General features: G+C 40.2%; 1 protein-coding gene, 1 non-coding gene and 1 pseudogene across 2 annotated transcripts in view; 2 read left to right on the top strand and 1 right to left on the bottom strand.

Annotated features, from left to right (window-relative positions):
• The window catches only part of IL13RA2 (interleukin 13 receptor subunit alpha 2), a 38,595-nt gene extending 23,662 nt beyond the window's left edge, over window positions 1-14,933 (bottom strand). Inside the window, exon 1 of the mRNA XM_073013173.1 lies at window positions 14,829-14,933. The gene's annotated coding sequence lies outside the window, so the exon portion shown is untranslated. The remainder of the gene's footprint in view (window positions 1-14,828) is intronic.
• LOC119621065 (U6 spliceosomal RNA) lies at window positions 4,810-4,918 on the top strand. Its single transcript, XR_005237591.1, has one exon. It is a non-coding gene; the product is annotated as a U6 spliceosomal RNA (small nuclear RNA).
• Window positions 14,934-17,869: 2,936 nt separating the features above from the next.
• LOC119620934 (E3 ubiquitin-protein ligase RNF4 pseudogene) lies at window positions 17,870-19,467 on the top strand (annotated as a pseudogene).
• The last annotated feature ends 2,575 nt before the right edge of the window (window positions 19,468-22,042 follow it).

The following is a 22,042-nucleotide window of genomic DNA, read 5'->3' as shown; positions in this document are numbered from 1 at the left end:
TGGCAACCAGCCCCCATCCTGAAACTATCCAGGAGCCCCCAGCCAACAGTTATCTCACTAGCATACAAAAAGACATTTACCACTTAAAAGATTCCAGGAGTTTTAGGAGCTATGTGCCTGGAAACTAGCCAAAAACCAAATCTACGTATATCCTATAAATCACCATAACACAGTCCACCTCCCCTTTTTCAAACACAGATTCTTTACATCAAAATGATCATATAAGTCAGAAGATATTGGCACATTCAGTCCCATTCAGTCATTAATACAGTCATGCACTGCCTGATGATGTTTTGGTCAACAAGGAACAACATATACAACAATGGTCCCCTAAGATTATAGGTGAGCTGAAAAATACTTATCATCTAGTGACACTGCAGCCATTATAATGTCCTAGTGCAATTACTTTATTTTTTATAAATGTAATGTGGCCTAACTGGACAGTGTTTCTGAAGTCTACAGGAGTGTACAGTAATGTCCTAGGCCTTCACATTCACTCACTTCTCACTCACTGACTCACCCAGAGCAACTTCCAGTCCTGCAACCTCGATTCATGTCAAGTGCCCAGTACAGGGATACCATTTTTAAACATTTTATACCATAATTTTTACTGTATTTTTTCTATTTTTAGATATATTTAAAACACAAATACTTAGCATTTGTTATAATTACCTAAAGTATTCAGTACAGTCATATGCTGCACAGGTTTATAACCTAGGAGCGATAGGCTATACCATATAGCCTAGGTGTGTAGTAGGGCTATACCAGGTAGGTTTGTGTAAGTATGCTCTAGGGTGTTCACACGATGGTGAAATGGCCTAATGATACATTTGTCAGACATTATCCCCATCATTAAATGACACATGACTCTAATTAGTCCAGTCCATTATCACGTCTATGAAAATGTCTCCCAGGGTGGGGCCACTCAGGTTTGCAGGCTTCCAAACCTCACAATAACTCCTTTGAGAGGTTTGCAATGAAGGAACATAAGGAGCTATGGCTGGGAGGAAATCTCTTTTCTTCCCTCTTTAAAACATGGATGGAGAACATCGCACATGAAGGCTTAATCTTGCTCTTCCTTAGATTCTTGTCACACCTATTTAGCAATGATGCTGTTCTTATTTTATGGATACAGGTCAGAGTACTTTAGGATATACTTCTCAAAAGGTACCCATATTAAGGCAGAGCATTTTTTCTGAGGCATTTAGAAACTACCAAAGTTTAGTTTAAACCAACGATTACATTAACAAATACTTTCCATCTGCTAAAATAGTTTTGCAGCCTGGCAAGGTGGCTCACGCCTGTAATCCCAACACTTTGGGAGGCCGAGGCAGGCGGATCACAAGGTCAGGAGTTTGAGACCAACCTGGCCAATATGGTGAAACCCCATGCTACTAAAGATACAAAAATATTAGCCGGGTGTGGTGGCACGCACCTGTAATCCCAGCTACTCAGGAGGCTGAGGCAGGAGAATCACTTGAACCTGGGAGGCAGAAGTTGCAGTGAGCCAAGATCCTGCCATTGCACTCCAACCTGGGTGACAGGGCAAGACTCCATCTCAAAAAATAAAGTTTTGCAAAGCTATCTCCAACTTCTGGCATTTCTAATAGAATATTATTTTTTTAAAACCTGCCCTTTCTCCAGACTATAGAACATGTCTACTTCCTATGTGCAATCTGAGGTTTCATTTGTTTTCTTCTAAATTTGTTTTCTGCAGCAAAACTCATCAGAAAAAAAAAACTTACTATTATATATTTTTGTAAGGCAGTTTTAAATTGTGGTTGTTAGTCTTTGGCTTAAATGATTCAAACCAAAGATCTGAATCAAGAGAGTGGCAGAAATTCTGGTTCTAGTCCTAATTTCAAAATGCAGAATAGGAACATATAGACTTTATTGTATTTTGAAAACTTTGCAACTAAGGGATCAAACAATATAGCTGTGCATATTCCCAAAGAGTTTTAGTAAGTGCATATCTCTAGGCAAAATTCTGTTTATTCTGGCTTAGCTAAGCAGGCTATTTGGAATGCAGAACATGGAGGGCAGCTAGTTCATCATTTCAGGCTCTTGCCATCTACTTCTTCCTCATGTCCCCCTCTCTCCTGGCCCTCGCCTCTTCTTTTCTTCTTTCTACTTTTCTTTTTTTCTTTTTTCCCTCTTTTCCTCTCTCCTACTGATGTTCCTCTTTTCCATTAGTGGAAATTAATATATTTTTGCATCACTGGCTGTCCTTATTTTTAAAATACTGGGCATCCTCTCTTCACAGTACATTTTTCATTAGTTTTTTGGCTTCAGAATAATATTTTCCATTATGTCACTTGTAGATTAAATCTGCAACTTTGTAAGCTTACTTTTTAAAAGTGCTTATGACTAAAAAAAGGTCACTGTTCAGTTGCCTGTAGGCAGAGCTTTATTGTTTTGCAGCACACAGATTGCCCCTCATAGAAATGGATTTCCAGCTTTAAGACGACTGGTTCCTTATACTCGTTGGCTTAAAGACGAAATCCACCTCATAATCCTAAGTGGTAGGTCTACTTACTTCTCCCAATTTCTCGTTGTTTTGATAACTACTTTCGAGCCTAGGCTAGACAACATTTTTTAAGGTTCCTTAGAGTCTATTTTTATAACCTGTGTTTAACTTATACCTTTGCTTGCTATATTGGTGCTGACATGGCCACAGGCATCCATCCAGATCTTTATTTCACAGGCATTTCCTGAGCATTCATTTTGTACTCGACGCTGCAGATATGAAAACAAACAAGACACAGTGTTTCCTCCCCTCAAGTCTATTGACAGGTCAGAACAAAAAAATTAAAAATAGTCATAAAGTGTGGGCTTTCTCTCAGACTACTGGTAGAAATGTGAATTGATGCAATCCTTTTTGGAGGTGATGTGGCTGAGATTACTAGCTGTCTCCTAATATTCACTGTCCCCTCCTTCAGTGGTAACGGAACCCCCAAGTTGTAGCTGGGCACGTGGTCACACAAAACAAATACTACAGTTCTGAGTGCCCTTTCAGCTATATGTGACAAGTGATTAAGTTCTGGCCTAAGAGATGTAAATGGAAGTGTTATCTCCAATCTCTTGAGTCAGGCCTTTAAAGAGAATAGACCTTTTCTCCCCTTACCTGTTCTTCCTTTCCTCCAGCCTGCTTGTTAGAATGTGATCTTCGCATTGAGTCACCTTGAATCAAACAAATGAGGGAAACACCCTAGGCATGGCAGAACAAGTTGAGAGTAGCCCAAGGCCCTTGTTGGCCTCATGCAATAAAGCTGCATACTTTTCATGCAGCCCTGGCTGGATTAGCTATCCCCAGACAGTCATGTGAGCGCAACATAAACCACTGTTTTTTTAAAGCAGAACCTGTGATCTAAAACTAATTAGAGGAGTCTTGAAAAATGTGTATCAAAACACTTCAAAAGTTCATATCCTTTTAGGCCAGCCATAGTGGCTCACGCCTGTAATCCCAGCACTTTGGGAGGCCGAGGCGGGCAGATCACTTGAGGTCAGGAGTTTGAGACCAGCCTGGCCAACACAGTGAAATCCTGTCTCTACAAAAACACAAAAATTAGTCAGGCGTGGTGGTGCACGCTTGTAGTCCCAGCTACTTGGGAGGTGAGAGAATTACTTGAACCTGGGGGGCGGAGGCTGCTGTGAGCTGAGAGCACGTCACTGCACTCCAGCCTGGGTAATAGAGCCAGATCTTGTCTAAGAAAACAAAAAAGTTAATATCCTTTTAACCCCAAATTTCCAGGTAATCAAAGAAGTATGTGCTTCTACAGTCAGATACCTCTTTTCCACATAACCTTTGAGTCTGAAGCTCCTGCAGAATTCTTATGAAGGGCCACATTTAGCTTATATAGCACCCCCTTTAGCTAAAGCCTCTGACCAAGTACCTGGGAAATAAACCATACTCAGCCACCCCACTTGCAAATATTACAACCACAAAATGCTGAAGTAGAAATTTTTCACAGGGACAAAAATACAATATGACAATTCTTCAATGTCCCCCTTTGAGGTTTTCAAAGTCCTGAATGTTGTAAACAGGAAGATATAAGTGGGCCAGGCACTGTGGCTCACGCCTGTGATCCCAGCACTTTGGGGGGCCAAGGCGGGCAATCACTTGAGGTCAGGAGTTCGAGACCAGCCTGGCCAACATGGTGAAACCCTGTCTCTGCAGGTGGGTGCCTGTAATCCCAACTACTCAGGAGGCTGAGGCAGGAAAATTACTTGAATCGGAAGGCGAGGTTGCAGTGAGCCAAGGTTGCACCACTGCACTTCAGCCTGGGAGACAGAGCGAGATTCTGTCTCAAGAAAAAAAAATAAGCTGTAAGTGCTGGAGGACGCTCTATGGCTTTCTGGTAATTCTGTTGCTATGAACTGCTCACACGTGCCGTAGCACTTCTTCCAGCATCATGAGTTGTTGCCATAATTTTCCGAATGCTGTTCTGGCAGTGCACTCTTTAATCTTTTTTTGTCTCCACGTTTTCTAATGACTGGCAGCTCACTCCACATGCTTTGGTTATTATCAGAATATCCTGAAATTCAAGTTTCCTCTCAATGAATCAGTGTTATTTCTATCAACAATGTACACTGTTCTTCCTGCAAAAGTGCTAGATAAAGAAGATAGCTGATTCTATAACCAGAGATTAATCACTGCTGGAAGAGCAAAGTCAAGCTTGCCAGGGCAAGAGAACTATGTGGAGTACAATCATCCCAAAGAGCATGGCCTTGTCTTCCATTTTAAAGCATCAATGGAGGGTTAGAATGACTAGCACCTCTGGCCCCCGCTTTACTTCTTAGAAGAGGATGGGGTTCTCACTTTAGCCACACATGTACTAAAACTGGGATGATACAGATAAGATTAGCATAGCCCTTGGACAAGGATGACAAATAAATTCTTGAAGCATTCCATTAAAAAAAAGAATTTTTAAAAAGTTGGGGCACTCTTAGGGAGGTCCTAAGCCCTCCTTATTTTCTGATACTTACAACCAGAATACAAATGAAGTGTATGTACAAATTTTCACATGCAAGCACATTCTTGTCTTCCACTATCTATGACCATGGCTTAAATACTGCTTACATCACTGCTGGGTGCTAATGAAAGAAGTCCCACTACAGATTAGTTCCATGATAATTGCACAACATTTCATGTTAAATAAGCCCATGGTATTACTCAGGAGCCCTATTACTTGTCTCTGTTCAACATCATTCCATTACTGACCATTACAAACCTTTTCCATTCTCTTAAGTCATTTCGTCCCTTCTCCCCTGATCTCAGCACATGAGCTTGCCTCATACTTTGGAAAAGAAAATTGAAACCATCAGACGGAAATTCCCTCATCTTTCTGATATGATACAAGAATCTTTCCACATTATCTCTTCTTTCCCTCCTGCTCCTCGTATCTGTTTTGAATTCTAACCCTGCTCACACTTTCAAAAATGTTAGTCATTTTTTTCATCTCTCATATATCTTCCACATACATAAGATGTATGTATGGATACACACATCTCAGCTAAATGCATCTCATTCGCTTTTAAACCTGTTCATTTCTCCCGACCGTAAATATAAAAACAAATTACTTTGCCTACATATTTGTCTGCAGCTACTGTCCCAATACTCCCATCTTCTTCACAGCCAAATTTCCAGAAACTTCCCCTCTCGCTCTTCATCACTCCATTTCCTTCTGGGTTCTTCCTTCACCTCACCACCAATCCATAGCTCTACTGAAACAGGTCCCACTAGAATAACTAATGACCTCCATGTTACTGAATCTAATTAATATTTTAATCCCAATCTTATTTATGTTTCAGCAGCATTCACCTGTTTATCATCATCCTTCTTGAAACACTTTTCCCTTGGCTTTTCTGACACCCATTTCCCAGTTTTCTTTCTACCTCTCTGGTCACTTTTTCATTTCATTTTCAGGCTTATCCATTACTTATCCTAATAGTAAATGTCAAGAGTTCTTTGAGGTTTGGCCCAAAGCCTTCACCTCTTTTGATTCTATATTCTCCCTTGGTAATTTTTTCTGCCCCAACAGCTTCCATTATCATCTATATACCAATGACTTCCAAAATATATCTCTGATATACTTTGGATATTTGTCCCCTCCTAATCTCATGTTGAAATCTGATCCCCAGTGTTGAAAGTGGGGCCTAGTGAGAGGTCTTTGGGTCATAAAGGCAGACCCTCATGAATGGTTTGGTGCTGTTCCCTTGGTAATGAGTCAGTTCTTGTTCTATTATTAGTTCATGTAGATCTGATTGTTAAAAAGAGCCTGGCACGTTCCTCCCCACTCTCTCTTCTTCCCTCTCTTGCATGTGACACACCTGCTCCCACTTTGCCTTCCACCATGATTGAAAGCTTCTTGAGGTCCTTACCAGAATCTAACGCCAGAACCATGCTTCTTGTACAGCCTGCAGAAACACGAACCAAATAAACTCTTTTATCTATAAACTACCCAGCCTTAGGTTTTCCTTTATAGCAACACAAAACAGACTGAGACAATCTCCCCTGTGAACTATTCTTCTGAGCTCCAGGGATGTATATTTAATTGCTTTCTAAATATCTTCACGTGGAAGTCTCAAGCATACCTCAAATGCAAAATGTCAAATGCCAGAATCATGATCTCCCACTTGAAAACAAGTGTTCTTGCAGTATCCATTCAACAGTAGAAGCCAGAGAGTTACCCTAGACATCTACACACCACCATAGTCAATCCATAGTCAAGTCCTGTCCATTTCTCAAATATCACTCATCAGTCACCAAAGGATTTTTCTCAACAATATTTTTAAACTATATAATTAACAAACTTATCAAAGAAAAGCATGGAGAAGAAAGTATATCTTCCTTGGAACAGCACTAAATTTCTCCTTAGTCAGATTATCTTAAAGTATCTAGAAAATCCTTCAATACATGATTTCAAATTACTGATGGATGATATCATTCAGTTATCTCTGCTTCAGAGAACATGAAATCCATGAAGATTACAAATACCCAAAACATTAACACAACTTTTTTTTTTTTTTTTTTTTTTGAGACAATGTCTCACTCTGTCACCGAGGCTGGAGTGCAGTGGCACAATCTTGGCTCACTGCAACATCCATCTCCTGGGTTCAAGCGATTCTCCTGCCTCAACCTCCCGAGTAGTTGGGATTGCAGACACCTGTCACCATGCCTGGCTAGTTTTTGTATTTTTAGTAGACACAGGGTTTCACCATGTTGGCCACGCTAGTCTCAAACTCCTGACCTCAGGTGATCTGCCAGTACCTCCCAAAGTGCTGGGATTACAGGTGTGAGCCACCATGCTCAGCCAACACAACTTATCATCTTCCTTTTCTTTATTTCCTTTATCAAATGCTAGGATGATTTCCCAAGCCAGAAACCTAGAAGTCATCTTAGATTCCTTTCTCTCATTTATCCTCAACCACCATTTCATGCACATACACAATATCCTAAAGATTCAATTCTCTAAGCATCTTTGCAGTCCATCTCTGTCATTCCTTCTTCACTGCCACGACAGATTCTAGCCATTACCATCTCTTGACTAATCAACAGCAATAACCTCCTAATGCATTTTCCATCTTACAATAAGTCAGGCTCTGGTCATTCTCACACTGTAGCTAGCATGACCTTCTAAAAACTCAAATATGTTCAAACTTTTTCATGGGTTTCCCACTGCTCTGCAGAACAATTTATAATAACTCACAATTCAATGTGCTTCTGGTGTGACAGTGTTTTTCTAAGCACTTCACTGTATTAATTCACTTAGTCCTTACTATGGTATTATGAAGTAGGTACTGATGTTATCACATTTTACTAATATAGAAACTGTAACACAGAGAAGCTACATGATTCCCTTGGGGTCTCATAGCTATCAAGTGATGGAGCCAAAATTCAAAGCCCGGCAATGCCATTTCAGAGTTTGTGCCTTTAACCTCTACATTGTGTTGTCTTATAAAACAACATACAAAATGTTTAGCATGGCAAGCAATACTTTTCCACTTTTAGACTCATCTTCTACTTATAGGTCTTGAAAAGCCGAGTCTTATTTTATCTCTAAGCCTTTTCCCACTGATACCAATACTGCCCTACCTAGTCTAGTCATTTAGATTTAGCTCAGGTACTACTTCATTCTATAAGCTTTCTCTATTCTCTCCCCCAGATTGGATTGTGAGTCTCCTCTGTACTCTCTACTAAAATATAAGTGAATAAAATTCTGCAATATTTTAAAAGGCACTCACCATTTAGTGAAGAGGACAGTCTTCTAACCAGACAAGTATGTGGCTACGTTATTTTGAGACAATCATTTGTGTTTTGCCCTGTTTTTTTCTCTTTTTCATCCCATTTCTAGAAGATAAATGGGCCATTTTATTGTTTCTACCCATGGAAATTCCTCCTCCCCTGTTGCCACTTGTCCACACTTGCCTTCCTGGCTTTAATTTTCCCAAAACCCAGACTCATGGGAGAGATTATTCTCTCTAATATCAGTGAGGATCTCAAGACAACAGATGAAATTCCTTTTAGAGCCCTGAGAGATGGAAAAGGGAAACAGACTTTAGACAAAAAGAAGTCAGGAGTCTGATAGGAGTTGGTGGTGGCAGGGAAAATAGGGAACAGCTCAACATTTGATGGCAGCAGCCTAAAACAGGGGCAAAAGCTCAGAAGAGTTTCAATGAGTGTGCCGAGCCTGAAATACAGGGGACCAAAACTCAGCAGTGATCCAGTTCCCCAAGCCCCCAAGCATAGCACAGAAGCAGCAGCAGCAAACATGAAAGGACCATTCCAGGTGGAGACAAAATGGGGTATCAGAGAGTACATCAGGGAGTTGACAGAAGATTAATGATCAATAGCTCAAAGGGCCTCCCCAGTACGGATGGTCTCCAACTTACAATGGTTTAATTTACAATTTTTTGACTTTACGATGGTGCAAAACCATCACAGTTTTGATGTACGTTGAATTTTTATTGTTTCCCAGGCTAGTGATATACAGTTACATGAGATAGTCGACACTTTATTATAAAATAGGCTTTCCGTTAGATGATTTTGCCAAACTGTAGGCTAATGTAAGGGTTCTGAGCACATTTATGGGAGGCTAGGCTAAACTATGACGTTGGTAGGTTGGGTGTATTAAATGCATTTTCAACTTATATTTTCAACTTACAATGGGTTTATTATAACCTCATCATAAGTTGAGGAGTATCTGTGTTTTGGTGTAGCCTAAGGCCTCAAAATATTTGCAAAACTCAGCAGGAGGCTTGAGTATTGACTAAAATTGTGTGTCTTATTTTCCTGGCAGAATGTTGAATACAGGAGAGCTTATAAGAACATTTTAAAATGTGAAATTTCTTGCATATCCATTTGTGGACTAGATTCTTACTAATGTCACTTATAATAAAATGTAGTAAGTTCCAGGAAAGAGGCAAGCATTTAGAAGCACAGAGGACAGGTACTCAATCTGGTCTTGGGAATGGTGGTCAGGTAATTAAATAAATGCAGGGAGTTGATAAAGTTTAACGAATTCAGGGATCTACAAATAGTTTGTTTTTGGCTGCAGTATAAGATGTACATAGGCATGCCTTTTGAGCCACATTAAAAGACTTTGGACTTAATCCTGAGGGTTATCAGATAGTACTGAAGGATTTCTGAACCTGAGGGATATATCCAATAGACAGCTCAGTTTAACACATGTAAACTGCAGGAATACGGCTTTTGCCACCCTTGAAAGAACAGATCTGAGGGGGACAAGAAAGGAGACAGAAACAACAAGTTAGGAGACTTATAAATAGTTCAGGATAGAGATAATGAAGATCCATACTACGAAGATAATAATGCTCTAAAAAAGATGGAACATATAATGTATATTAAAGAGGTAAAATGGACAGGCTTTAGTGATCAGTTGAAAACAGAGAATAAAACTGGAGAGATTGTAGAGATATTTGGACCACTGAATTTGCAGGTAGCATTTGCAATAGAGTAGTTCACAAATGAGACTACAGAGTGACCAGAAAAGAAGGAGGAAGGAAAGGAGAAAGTGGTATCACAGAAACTAATGAAGCAGAAGATTTCAAAGAGAGAGTATTAAAAAGCAAAGTGCCTCACATGTCAAAAAATTTGGGGACTTGAGAAAGGAGGACAAGAATTGAAATGTGTCTGTTGCATTTGGAAATAAGAAGTAATTAGTCTTTTTTTTTTTTTTTTTGTGATGAAGTCTGGCTCTGTCGCCTGGGCTGGAGTGCACTGGCGCCATCTTGGCTCACTGCAAGCTCCGCCTCCCAGGTTCAGGCCATTCTCCTGCCTCAGCCTCCCGAGTAGCTGGGACTACAGGCACCCGCCACCAAGCCTGGCTAATTTTTTGTATTTTTAGTAGAGACAGGGTTTCACCAAGTTAGCCAGGATGGTCTCCATCTCCTGACCTTGTGATCCATGCCCGCTTCGACCTCCCAAAGTGCTTGGATTACAGGCATAAGCCACCTTAGTAAAGGCAGTTATATGTGTGGACCACTTTTATTGAAGCCTTGTTATACAGGTTGTACACAACTTGGTTATACAGGGAATGGTCAAGAAAAGATGTCTCTTTTATTTACTTTTTATTTTTATTTTTGTCATGAAAAGAACTCAATGGGAGGAAAAGGTTAAAAACACAGAGAAGAAAGAGGATAATTATGAAAAGGGGCCCTGAGAAAGCAAGAGGACAGCATGTGCTCTAAATCACAGACATATTGAACTTGGACAGATAGAGGGCTAGTTTTTCCTCTCAGACAGGACAAAAGCATGGGTGAAGATACAACTCAATGTGTGTGTAAAAAACAGGAAAGTAGGTGGATAAGTGGTTCAAGCAAATCTGATGGCTTTTATTTTCTGTGTGAAATAGCAGGCAAGCCCATCTCCTGAGAATAAATGCATAATAACTGAGTTGGAGGCTTAAAAAGAGAGGAAAAAGTTTGCAATAACCACTAAAGAGGATGTAAAAGAGCCGAGGGAATTCCAGAAGAATCTGAGTAAGGACATGGAGAAGGATGATCTGGAAAAAACAGGAAAGTAGGTGGATAAGTGGTTCAAGCAGATCTGATGGCTTTTATTTTCTGTGTGAAATAGCAGGCAAGCCCATCTCCTGAGAATAAATGCATAATAACTGAGTTGGAGGCTTAAAAAGAGAGGAAAAAGTTTGCAATAACCACTAAAGAGGATGTAAAAGAGCCGAGGGAATTCCAGAAGAATCTGAGTAAGGACATGGAGAAGGATGATCTGGTTAGCACTGATTCATTCTGCAGTTCTCAGCTAAGACGTCAACTGCTCAAAGAAGATGAAGTCCCTGTTACGTGTTTTCAGAGAATTGACTACCTTTCTTTTAGAGACTTATCATGGTTTAAATCTTATGTTAATTTGTGAGATTATCTGATTAATTTATGTTTCATTGGACTGCAATCATGAGGTCAGGGATCATATTTATTTTGTTCATCATTGTATCATTTAACCCTTAGTTTCCCATCTCTAAAATATGGAGAACAATAATTCCTCTCTACATGATCAGGAAATGGATATAGTTAGGTTAGCATGAAACTGGAATTTAAGATCTAAGAAGACAGGGACTTCTGATTGTTCATTGATGTATCCCTGGTGCCTAGCACAGTGCATGACACATTGTAGAAGCTCAATAAGTATTTACTTGAATGAATGAAACAAATATAGCTTCATATTTGGTGTCATAGGACACCAAGTCTCTAGAATTCCATTCTAGTGCTCTTCCAATTCTCCTACAGCTATCTACAGCAGATTATTGATGCATTATGTTTATCATGCTAAGGGTCAATGCATATGCATTATTATCTTTGTTTTACTCAAGAAGAAAGTGAAGCTCTGAAAGATGAAGTATCATATGCAAATTAAACAGCTAGTAAGTGGTGGATCAAAATTCAATCCTAGGTCTGTGTCATTCCAAAATTTGATCCCTTTCTAGTATTCCATAATACCTACTCAGGTATTAGACAATAAAAGGTTTCATACATGAACCTTTCTAGGAGTATGCATAGTTGAAATTGAAACTTTCCCATCAACCTCCCCACTGGCAAAGAAAAATAAACAAATAAAAAAGCATTACTTTAGTGGTAAAAAATCTCAGGAAAAGTAACTATGGCAGGCCAATGAAGATAACATTTATGGGCATTCACCTACCACTGCCTCCCACATCACACCATGGAAGCACCTACCAATCTACTCTATGTGACCCTATATATTATCCATCTCCCCAGAATAAATTTTTATCCCACAGGCACAATGGAAGACCCAATTCTAAATTGTTTATCTTCTCAGAATTGTCTCAGAGTGACCACAGAAGCAGCATGGGGTAATGGAAAAAGCCACATAGATCTTGGCATGACAGTGATACGGGAGGGGGGCAGGAAAGTGCTGGGTAGAGAAGGACAGAGTCCCTGGCAAGGGCTCCACCCTAGGGCTTGTGCCCATGGACCTAAGTGGGAACAGGCACTCCTGTTTTCACGCCCAAATGTTGCATTTTCCATGACCACTCTGGCCCACCATGTTCCCCATCCTGTGCCCATAAAAACTTGAGACCACAGCGGGCATGGACACAAGTGGTTGGACATCAAGAAGAGCAGAGGAACACACCAGCAGACATCAGCAGACCAACATGGACACCGAGGGGAGTTTGACCAGGGGCGGTTGGAGGAGTATCCAGGGGAAGATCACCTTCGCACTCCATCCTGCTTCTGGCTCCTCATCCATCTCACTGAGAGCCACCTCCACCACTCAATAAAACCTTGCATTCATCCTCCAAGCCAATGTGTGATCTGATTTTTCTGGTATACTGGGCAAGAACTCAGGATACAGAAAGCCCTCTGTCCTTGCAGTAAGGCAGAGAGTCTAATTGAGCTGATTAATACAAGCCATCGGCAGACAGCAAAGCTGAAAGAGCACACTGTAACACACACCCACTTGGGTTTCAGGAATCATAAACACTCACCCCTAGGTGCTGCCATGGGGTTGAAGCCAAAAGCACTCCCCACGACCTCTGGACCTGTCTGTCTGCGTGCTCCCCTAGGGGTTTCAGCAGCCTGACACCGAAGAACTGACCCCTGTGGCATGCCCTGCGAGGGGCATAAGGGAACTCTCCCATTTCAATACTTGAGCTATCTCTATCCCAATTTTCTTATCTATGAAATGAAGGCAACATTACTTGCCTACATAAGGCTTAGGAAATGATTAAATGGAATAGTGTATATAAAATGTCTGTAGCACAGTGGGCATAATAATTCAATTGTTAGCTGTCTAGTGCTTCCCTCATATCCAGAAGCCACCTCCTATTGATTCCTTGAAGACACTGAAAAAATATATCAAAAGGAACAAGCAACCCACCCCACCCTGACTTCTCCAAGTTGTAGCAAAATACATATGATACATTTCTTTGATTAAAAAAAAAAAAAAAAATGCCTTGGAAGCAGCAACTAATCATTTACAGGTGAGATCTCAGCACCAAAAAATAAAAACAATCCAATAGGCATTCTGCCTCTCCTTTGTCTTATCCTACCGTTTAAATAGTTATTTCTAACATTTTATTGCCTTTCATAACATTAGGTAGAGTCAGGACATCTGGTTCATTTTACAGATGAGGAAAGTAAGATAGGGAGGGTGGGGTGTCCATTCCAAGGTCACACAGCTATGCAAGGAAGATCTAGAATTGGAAATCAGATTTCTTGGTCCTTAGTTTAGTACTCTCTCCACTTAGTAATAATAATGATAATAATAGATCTGTGCAATTTATTTGAGTCACAAACTCTCTAAAACATTATAGAATTTATTAAAATTTCAGTCAAAAACAGCTGAGATATTTTATTGTCTAATACCTTAGTAGGCAGTGTGGAATAGGAGAAAGAGCTCAGATTTTGAAGTAAGGCAGACTTGGGATTGAATTCTAATTCCACTCTAAAGCATTCCAGAGTTTTAAAAATTTCAATAAAAAATAGCTGATGCGTGCTTGTAGTACCAGCTACTTGAGAGGCTAAAGAGGGAGGATTGCTTGAGCCCAGGAATTCAAGCCCAGCCTGGGCAACAGAGTGAGAACCAATCTCTTTAAAAAGTTGTTTTTAAAGAGCTCATTAATCTTCGGTGTTCATGTCCTGCTTTTATGTATCGTCTTACATATTTAAAGAAGAAAACTAATCTGGAAGCACCCAAAATGGGTACAGTTTGTAAAAGTGATGTTCATTATTTAAGTGTTAACTATAGAGGAAAACAAGCATCAGAAGTATGAGATGATAGTTCATTTCAGAGCAAAAGCTGTGAAAATTGGAAATTTTATATGAATAACTCTACTGTATATGAAATCATAATATAGGAGCAAATTATGCATAAAAGGACACGCATATTCTATAACTTAATTCAAAACATCATACAAAGATAATGAAATCATTCATTTTAGAGAAGTTCTATGATTGTCTGTGAGCTTAAGAGATAAAAGTTGCTGCAAAGTCAAGGATTCTGACTCATAGAAAAAAATCACATAGAAATTAATCTCAGAGAACATCCTAACTCTAAAATGCAACTACCTTACCACCACCAAAAAAAAACAGGTTTGCTTTAAAGAGGTATGAATTTTATAGAAAATAAAGGCTAATAAGAAAACAACAATAAAAATTAAAGCAATAGTGCTATCCATACTGATGATCCAGCAACCATAAGATTCATGTGGGAAAAAAATGCAGTACTCCCCAAATTATTGTTGTATCAAATCAAACTATTTTTGCCCCAAAAAGATTCAAGATCTCATTAGGAAAAAGTGAAGAAAGTGAAACAAATATTCAAAACTTACCTCTTACCTGCAAACTTTCTCCCCTAAAGTATCAGACTTACTCTATATGAATAATGTGTCCAGTTGTAATCAAATTCTGTAATACCACTGAAGACTGTCTCAATGAACAGCTCCTTAGTTTAAATGGATTTTAAAGGATCTTAGAACTAAAGCCTTTCTTTTAAAAACGTAGGAGGAGCTCTTGCTTTATCCATGAAAAATACCAACTGTCATTAGAAAATTTGCATTCAAAACAGGTCAGCATTTAAGGTTACATTTGTCAAAAGATTCAGAGGAAATTACAAAGTTCATCTGAGTGTTTTCTTCCCCCTTTTAATTAGCTCCTGATACAGCATCTTAGTATGCCAGTGTTTTCTTTTTTCTTTTTTTCTTTTTTTTTTGTTTTATTTTGTTTTGTTTTAGCTGTGTGACTCATCACATTGGGAATTAAAAGATAATCCAAAGGTAAGCATTTGATTGCCAGGTTTATGTTGTTTCCTCAAAGTGTACTACCCAAAGGCGTTATTATTTTGAGTTTCAAATACTTTAAGTACAAAAGGAGTCATAAATAGATAAGGAATCCAGAAACCCGGATTCTACTCTAGGCTTTCCCTCCCAGTCAGCTCTGTGACCTTGGGCAATTTCCTTAACCTCTTTGGGCCTCAGTTTCAAAAACTTATTGAATGGGATCTCAGAAGTAATCTGGTCTAACCTCCTATTCCCAAACAAAAATTGCCCCTGTACTTTCCCTAAGCAATTGTCAGTTTCTCATGTGTAAAAGGAGCCAATAGAACTATGTCATTGTCTAAAGCTTCCTTGATTTCTAAAATTCTTGATGTTGTAATAAAAATTCAGTAAGTGTTATGTATATATGTTGTTTCCCATTGGAAATTTATCAAATCATTCTTTACACAACCAAACAGGAGTTTATTTTTGTAAATTCAGGCCACCACCAAATTGTCCCTTATCCTTCAAGTCTCCAAAGAGGTTTTGTCTGCCCCTGGTTTAATCTCCATGTCCAGGAACCACGCAAAGCCATAAGAAGCCAGAATACTTTTGATGCTTTTCTGGAGCAGATGAGATGCCAGTCATTTATTCCCAAAAGGGAATGAATTGAGGCTGTATCCAATCTGTACACCATCCGATAGATACAAATTATCTTCCTTGCTTTGGAACACAGGTTCAGACTTGATAACTTCTCTCAGATTCTAAAGATAGGTTTTACACTAAATATGTGAATAAACAAATAAAAGGCAAGAGTGTGAATGAAGAGTGGGCCACGTGTGCAATCCTCTCTCCACTATTAGCTTTATGTTGTACCCCAAGATGTTTTTTACCCCTAGATGTCTTTCTTTTTTATTCATTTCCATAGCTGATGTTTCTCCCTAAATTAAAGTTAGGAGGGTGGGAAGAAACTGGGAATTGTTTAGGGAGTTTTGTATTTACTTTTCAGATGTCAGCTGATTTGGCTCTCTCACAATAATTTTTAGCAGAAATTATTTATCAGCCCTACAGGAGGAATTTTCTAATCAGAATTTGCTGACCTGACGGTAAGAAAAAGAAGATCTAGATTCAAAATCTTCTTTCTTTTTCCTGAGATTGCATTTTCAATTAACTAATTTGTCTTCTTCTATTTAAAGAAAAAAAAAACACCTCCAGGAAGTTTTCTTCAAGTTTCCTGTTTCCCCTGAATCCTCTAGCTCTTGCAAATATTTCACTATGCTATAACTTATCTTTCAATGCCACTAGCCCAACTTTGTGATATTCTTATTATATACCATGATATTGGAGTACAATTCAAAGAAATGGAAGCATAATAATATCTTGGAATAATAAAGTACATTTATCTGTAGATATGCAAACCACAAGTTAAATTTAGTTAATCAAATACAGTTAGAAACAATAATGCACCATGCCTCAGTTGTTAAAGTCCATTAGATATTCCCTTCCACCTTGATTTGATAGCTTAATGAGTGAAAGCATAAGGTAAGCTTTGCTTCTTGGTGTGAAAAAAAATACACTAAAAAGATAATTCATTTTAATCTACTAAAAGTCCTATTTGAATGCTTTCTAATGGCATCAATACAAATAAATATATTCTTAGCTTTGAATAAATATATTCTTTGTCATTGATACTTGTATACTTGTACCTTAGCAATCATTAATCTCCGCTCCAGATACAAGGCATGTTTCAAGTCCTAAGAAAAGAAGATTTGGGAGTAAACTTGAATGGTGCAGAGAAAGGAGGATGGGTAAGACTACTTGGGGCAACCCCTCTCTAGCTGCAAGATGGTCTATGCCAAATTGAAGAGAAGGTGTAAACCCAAATTTGATGCAGACGTTGGGTAAGTGTTACCCAACGGGTGTGGAGTGAAAGGTACATCAAAGCCTAAGAATGGGGAAATTTTTCAGGACAGTTGAGATTAAGTCATTGTGTCACAATTAGGTGCAGCTAGAATGGAGCTAGGCTACACAAGGACGTTCCATAGCCTCTCCAGCAGGCATATATACACTACTTTATTTTACCTAGTATCCCCCTCAGACAAGCAAGTGGGTATTATTTTAGTTTTACAAATGACTATTAAGTTACTTTCCAGAAGTCAAAAAATCAGGAGAAATCAAACCTAGGTCACCTAGATTTGACACCTAGGCTTATGCTCTTCCCATAGAGTCATTCCACTGCTGGGATGTTTTGTTTGACACCTCAGTAGCTAAAATGGTCAACTGTCAGAAGTCATTCTGTAAAGCTTTATAATCCCAAGTATTCTGTTAATTATCAAAACAGGAAATGAGTATTCCTAAACTGCTATGCAAATGAGGTAATCGGCAAAGGCAGCATCTAATGTCTCAAGTATTTAATGGCCTTGGTAAGGTTAAAGGGCATTAAATAGGCAAAAACAAGAAAAATAAACAATGCTTTGACATTTAGGTTATATATATATGCACATGTACACACATGGTTTAAACAAAATTCCCTGAATTTGGTAACAGTTTTTAAACATTCATGCAAATGTCACTTCTAAGGTTCTAAAGGCATTTTTAAAAAATCAAACCAGCTCCTGGGCGGCTGGAGAAGCAGCTTCTTCTCTCGAGTGCGACGGCGGCGGCGCCTGCGGACCTAACTAGCTCCAGGACTTGAAAATACTGGAAATCTGTCCGGATCCAAATTCTTTTGCAAGCCAGATGAGTAACCAGACGGCATGAAAGGTTGAGAACATTTGACTTCCCTGAAAACCTTGGTATAGATCACTTCCTTTTCTGTAGGTTGGCACCAAAGAGCACAATGAGTACAAGAAAACGTCGTGGTGGAGCAATAAATTCTAGACAAACCCAGAAGCGAACTCGGGAAGCAACCTCCACCCCCGAGATTTCCTTGGAAGCAGAGCCCATAGAACTCGTGGAAACCGCTGGAGATGAAATTGTGGACCTCACCTGTGAATCTTTAGAGCCCGTGGTTGTTGACTTGACTCACAATGACTCTGTTGTGATTGTTGATGAAAGAAGAAGACCAAGGAGGAATGCTGGGAGGCTGCCCCAGGACCATGCTGACAGCTGCGTGGTGAGCAGTGACGATGAGGAGTTGTCCAGGGACAGAGACGTGTATGTGACTACCCATACTCCCAGAAACACCAGGGATGAGGGCGCTACAGGCCTCAGGCCCTCGGGTACTGTCAGTTGTCCTATCTGCATGGATGGATACTCTGAGATTGTGCAGAATGGACGTCTCATCGTTTCCACAGAGTGTGGCCATGTCTTCTGTAGCCAGTGCCTCCGCGATTCCCTGAAGAATGCTAATACTTGCCCAACTTGTAGGAAAAAGATCAACCACAAACGGTACCACCCCATTTATATATGAAGTATTCAGAGTCGCCCAGGAGAGACGGATGGACAGACAGACAGACAGGTTCTCCAGTGGTATCTGCCTCCATTTTCCTGAGCTCAAAAAGACTGTTTCGAAACCAATGTCTGATATGTAAACTGCTCTTTTGTTTCCAACCCCTTCTTTTTGTTATCTCCAGTTTGATGCTATGGCGCTGGACCCAGGGCCCTCCCAGGCCATCTCTGTTCCTCTGGGGTGGTCCAGTTCTAGAGTGGGAGAAAGGGAGTCAGGCACATTGGGAATCGTGGTTCTAGTCTGGTTGCAGAACCTGCACATTTGCCAATAAATTTTCCTTGTTTGGAAAGTTTGCCCCAGCTTTCCCAGGCACACCACCTTTTGTTCCAAGTGTCTGCCGGTCGACCAATCTGCCTGCCACACATTGACAAGCCAGACCCAGTTCACCCAGCTCGAAGATCCCAGGTGCAAGAGTGGCCCCTTGAGGTCCTGGAAAGACCAATCACTGGACTTCTTCCCTTGAGAGTCAGAGGTCACCCGTGATTCTGCTTGCACCTTACCATTGATCTGCAGTGATTTCTGCAAATCAGGAGAAACTGCAGGGCAATCCCCTGTTTCCTAAGAACAAAAAAGTGCAATAAAGGCCATTCGTTACCTACTTTTTAACAGCCCACAAGATGTAGCACTATTAGCGTCCCCCTCAGAGGCCTAATGTTGCCTGGGGAGCAGTGCCCATCCCAGCCCGTTTCTGCCCGCCAGTTGTTCTCAGGAACCTTACCATGCTCCAGTGTCCTTCACCTGGCACAGGACATGCAAGATAAATAGGGCAGGCACGTGTTTGGGTGTCCTCTCTTTTCTGATAAAATCCATCCTCTGTTTGCCACACGTCCTCCAGTTCCTCAGTTCCCACTGCCTAATGTCTGCCCCCGCATAGATGCTGAGAGGTGGTGGCAGTAATTGTGGCCTTATCAGCCGCTCAGTTCCAGGCTTTTGCCCAAGTCACTGTTGCCCCATGTTTCGGAGAACCAGGCCCACCTGACTTGGCTTTCTCATCCTTCCCAACCCAGTGCCACTTGTTTCAGAAGCTACTCCTCTGGCCAGCTGGGCTTGGATCCTTTGGGCTTTGACTGCTCCATAGGTTTTGATGGGTGAAACACGGGCCCAGATGACAACCTCTCCCTCACTCCACAGGTATGTGGGAGCCTCAGGTTCTCTGAAGGGCAGCAAAGTGGCCCCCGCTGCCCCTGACAGCACAGGGCCTGGGGGTGGCTAACAGGAGAGGCCTTACAGTGCCAGCCTGCCTCCTCTTCCGCTGTCCTCCTCCCTCAGAGGGCTGCAAGCCAAACAAACGGCCTTTTCGTGTGAAACATCTTCAGAGTGGGAAAGGGGCCACTTCTGGCTTTGTTAGCAATAACTGACCTTCAGGTTACCCTTCTGAAGGAGCAGGGATTCAGCACAGAATTCACTTTAGACGGGGCTGAAGGAGTGTCCCTCCTCTATGTGAAAAGAAAATTGTTTTATTCTTCATTCTGACTTTTTAACTGTTTGGCTCACTTCCAGTTAGTTTGAATGAAAATAATAATTTTCTTTTTTTTTTTTTCTTTTTTTAAATTTATTTATTATTATTATACTTTAAGTTCTAGGGTACATGTGCATAACGTGCAGGTTTGTTACATATGTATACTTGTGCCATGTTGCTGTGCTGCACCCATCAACTCGTCATTTACATCAGGTATAACTCCCAATGCAATCCCTCCCCCCCTCCCCCCTCCCCATGATAGGCCCCGGTGTGTGATGTTCCCCTTCCCGAGTCCAAGTGATCTCATTGTTCAGTTCCCACCTATGAGTGAGAACATGCGGCGTTTGGTTTTCTGTTCTTGTGATAGTTTGCTAAGAATGATGGTTTCCAGCTGCATCCATGTCCCTACAAAGGACACAAACTCATCCTTTTTTACAGAATCCTCAACTCTCATATTGTGATGTGTAGCGTGTCTGCCCTCTGACTGAACATCATTGCCATTAACTTTCTTCTGGGCATCATGCGAGTGTCATGATGCCCAGACTTGGAGCAAGGCAACCTTGGAGTCAGTCCACTAATAAAATATGGTACCACCCATTTTAAAATTTCTTTAAGTTTTATCCTTAAAGACAACTTCAGTGGTTAATTATAAAAGTTGTGTTACTTCGTCCTAAATTAAATTGATAAAAAGATTTAAAAATGTGTTTTTTTTCTACTATTCAGAAACTGTGAACTAGGGAAAGGTTGGTATGAAAAAAAAGTCTTTCCTTTTTTCAATGTACATAGTTCAACTCTTTCTTTGTTACATTTAAACTATATCCATGGATATCAGTCTGCTTTGGACTCCTCTGCTAGTGTTAAAGATGGAAATAAAACCATTAATTTGAACCAAAAAAAAAAAAAAATCAAACCATCCCCATGAGACTGACTTGAAAAGTTATTTGATAAAGTTGGCATATTGCATAGAATATTGGTCTCCTATAAAGAACACACTCTGTGAGATAGAAGGCATCAAGATTGCCTGCTTTCCCCCAAATCCAGTTAGTTTGATAAAACTAATTTATGAACTCTGAATTCACCCTCTAGACTACCACAGATTCAACAGTAGGAAGCCAGACCTGAGATTCTCAGGAAACCCACAAGATTTGGAAAATACAATTAGCAACATCAGGGTCTAGTCCCTAGAAACTTACTGTAATTAACAATTAACACCAGTCATGAACAGAGACCACAGAGGTTAGCTGTGCCAGACTGTTTGCCATTCACTCATTCAAGAGTTACAGAGCAATAATGTGCCAAGCATTGTAGCTCACATTCTAGTTAGAGGGATAGAAACCAGAAACTATGAAATATTTATGGTACAGTGTGAGAAGAACAGTACACTATGATAGAGGTCATTGGCAGCAAAGGGAGCTCAGAGGAGAGAAAAACAAACTCTACTTGTGTTGTCAAAAGGGTAAGTATCTTCAAGCAGAGATGGTTTGGAGAACCACCCTGGCTCCTGATAATACCAAGTTGTAGAATAATAAAATGTATATTTGACATTTGTCCCGGGTTATCTGAACAGAGTGCCTAAAACCCTTGGAATTTCCTGAGTAATAGGAATGTCTTCTATTATTCATAATGAACACCTTTCAACCACACCTGAATTTATGCTAATGAAGTGACTCTTGGAGGATAGGGGCTAGTGGCCAGAGGAACCAACCACTCAATTAGAGGGTTTGAACTTTTAGCCCCACCCCTGACCTCCAGGGATGGTAGAGGTTTCAGAGATTGAATCAATCACCAATGGCCAGTGATTTGATCCATTGTGCCTACATAATGGAACCTCCACTTAAAAAAAAAACAAACCTAAACCAAAGGGTTCCAAGAGCTTCCACA

This window comes from Chlorocebus sabaeus, chromosome X (genome assembly GCF_047675955.1).
Source record: "Chlorocebus sabaeus isolate Y175 chromosome X, mChlSab1.0.hap1, whole genome shotgun sequence".
Lineage (NCBI taxonomy): Eukaryota > Metazoa > Chordata > Mammalia > Primates > Cercopithecidae > Chlorocebus > Chlorocebus sabaeus.
Note: the sequence above shows the minus strand (reverse complement) of the source record. Positions and strands in the feature narration are given on the sequence as shown.